Source organism: Hippopotamus amphibius, chromosome 3 (genome assembly GCF_030028045.1).
Source record: "Hippopotamus amphibius kiboko isolate mHipAmp2 chromosome 3, mHipAmp2.hap2, whole genome shotgun sequence".
Lineage (NCBI taxonomy): Eukaryota > Metazoa > Chordata > Mammalia > Artiodactyla > Hippopotamidae > Hippopotamus > Hippopotamus amphibius.
The window spans coordinates 129439998-129443093 of record NC_080188.1 but is presented as its reverse complement, the minus strand read 5'-3'; positions in this window follow the sequence as shown (position 1 = coordinate 129443093).

Here is a 3096-nt window from a genome sequence, read left to right as displayed (position 1 = left end):
TCGACTGTGCCACCTGGGAGATAGCTGGTGGTGGCTGTGACGTAAACACAGTGTCAGACTCTCCCACCGATGTGTGGAGGACATCACCCTCCCACAGTGTGGACAGAGCGGGGTAGTTCCCGAATTCCGAGAAAGCAACCACAGTCTGCCCTGATCTAGTGACCTCACGGCAACGGGACCCACATGGGAAGAGAGACCACAGGCCCACTCATTACCCTTCTGAGAGTGAACAGGTGTGAGGTGTGCCTCCACAGATGTCCTCCCTGGAGTGATGTGGGTGAAGAAACTGGAAACAGGCTAAATATATGGCAACAGGGGACAGACTGCTCACCCCGTGGTACCTCACTCAGATTTGCTGGCACCAAGAGATGCCACTTGCAGGGTATTTAATGCTACAGGAAATGTTTGCAGTAAGCGGGGTGACAGGAGGATACAATTCAAATACTTAAAAAAAAATATGAACACACTTTCAAAAGTCTGAGGAAGAAATTCACCCAAACAGAAACAGTGACTCATAATGCAGTCCTGATATTCCAGGTTTCAAAATTGTCCTTTGTGCTTTCCTGTGTTTTCCAAATTTTCAACTAGGAAGGAGGAGTCCTCTTGCAATGAAAGTGTTCAAAATCAACTTTAGGGAGGCATAATTTACAACAAAATGCCACCTAATTTCAAGGGCACCATTCAAGGAGTTTGGACAAATGTCATTGCCTGTTACAGCAATTAAGAAAAAGAACATCCCTGTCGTCCCAGAAAGCATCCATCCGGCCTTTCCAGTAGATCCCACCCCCTCTCCGCCTCGGGCAACCACCGGCCAGGTTCTGTCCCTGTAGGTTAAGTTGGTCTTTTCTTTAGTGTTACCATGACATTTTTTTAAATTGATTTATTTATTTTTATTTATTGGCTGCCTTGGGTCTTCATTGCTGCGCGCGGGCTTTCTCTAGTTGCAGCGAGCGGCGGCTACTCTTCATTGTGGTGTGCAGGCTTCCCATTGCAGTGGCTTCTCTTGTTGTGGAGCATGGGCTCTAGGTGCGTGGGCTTCAGTAGTTGCAGCACGTGGGCTCATTAGTTGTGGTGCGCGGGCTTAGTTGCTCCATGGCATGTGGGATCTTCCCAGATCAGGGATTGAACCCATGTCCCCTGGATTGGCAGGCCGATTCTTAAGCACTGTGCTACCAGGGAAGCCCACCATGACATTTTTTTTAAATTAATTTATTATTTATTTATTTTATTGGCTGTGTTGGGTCTTTTTTGCTGTGTGCAGGCTTTTCTATGAGTTGCGGTGAGTGGGGGCTACTCTTCGTTGTGGTGACCAGGCTCTCATTGCCGTGGCTGCTCTTGTTGCAGAGCACGGGCTCTAGGCGCGTGGGCTTCAGTAGTTGCAGCACATAGGCTCAATAGTTGTGGCGCACGGGCTTAGTTGCTCCGCGGCATGTGGGATCTTTCTGGAGCAGGGATCGAACCTGTGTCCCCTGCACTGGCAAGCGGATTCTTAACCACTGCGCCACCTAGGAAGCCCCCACAATGACATTTTAAAATCAATAATAAATGTGGCAAATATAGTCCATCTGTTACTCACCTACATCTGCCAGGTGGTCTCTGTGTAAATACGGATCTCTCGTGTGATGGGGTATCTTTTATCTCTAATGTGAGTTAGTTCTCACATGAGCCTTTGGAGTTTAAAAACTTTCCTTTTTCTGTTTTGCAAATAAGGAAACTGAGGCTCAGAGGAGGCTTCCCTTTTCCGGGCTGGCGGGATGCCCTCTTTTTAGAATAATGATCCCAACAGGGGGGAAAAGAAAGGGCTTTGGTGAAGAAGAAAACTTTGGGGAAAAGGATGCATGTTCTAGTAGATTCTGGCAAAAATATGAGGCTGAGACTCAGGTGTCCCCCGAGTTCCAGTCGCGGTGAAGCCAAGAGCTCGCTGTGTGGCTTGCCCCTCCCCCCACCCAGCTGCCCCCATCCAAGACTTCACCATCCTTTCTGTCCTCAAAGTTCTGATTTTTTCTAATGAAGATTTTTGACCAACACCCAGAAGTTTTTGTAATTACAAAGTACTTCTCGACCAAGGGGCTGGGGGGGGAGCGGATTTGGGATGGGCACAGAGAAGTGCTTGTGTATTTAAGAAGGCACTTCTGACATTGTAATGTAAATTTCTAACCATAAAGTGAAAAGAAAAGGGATTACTTTCGCAATGCAAAGCCTGGAAGTCCAGCTAAACGAGATATTCTTAGCTGTTGGGATGTGGGTTTAGAAACAATGGAAACTCACCATGATCAGAACAACCCCAACAAGCTGAGATGCAGGAGGGAGAGCCCAGGAGAAGGGTTTAGGGCAGTTGAAAAGATCCCAGCTAACACCAGAGCCAGAACAAAGCGGCCAAGCCAAGCCCTTCTAGCCATCTGGGCCTGAGACCCCTGGGGCCCTGCGTGGGATGGGGGGTTGTGGGGGTGATTGGACCTTGTGTGCAGTGCCCACTTCACTAACCGGGGTGAGTCAGATGGCTCAGCCACCTGGACCAAATCAAATGCAGCCCGGACGCTCAAAATCAGCCCCACCCAGCACACTGGGGGCTGCAGGGGTTGGGGTCCGCGCTGAGCAGCTTGGGAGCTGCTTGGTCCTCACCTCCCCACCCATCACAGCGCTCACCTGGAGAGCCCCACGGTTAGCGGCAGTGCCCCCTGCTGGCCAGCGCCGCTTTTCCTCTGCCCTTCCTGGCTTCCTGCAACCACACAGACCCAAGGGTACCAGCAAACCAGCCCAGGCTCTGTGACCCCGCCACCTGGGTGCAAAATCTCACTGGCGGTCTGGCTGAGTCTGCAAGCCTCAGTATCCTCGCATGTAGCTTGGATTAACCACCGAAACTCGCAGAGCACTGCTCTGACCGTGAAATGCCACGTACACAGCGGCCCCTCAGGGGATGACTGTCATTCTCCCCGGACTATATCCCAGGCCCTGTCTGTCCACTCTCCCATACGACCCAGGACAAGGCTGAAAGCAGGCAGGAGGGGGCAAGAGGCGCAGCAGGGTCCATGACCCGCCCAGGGAGCTGCCAGCCGGGAGTGATCTGTGGTGCAGGAGGGCTGACCCTGGGACCCA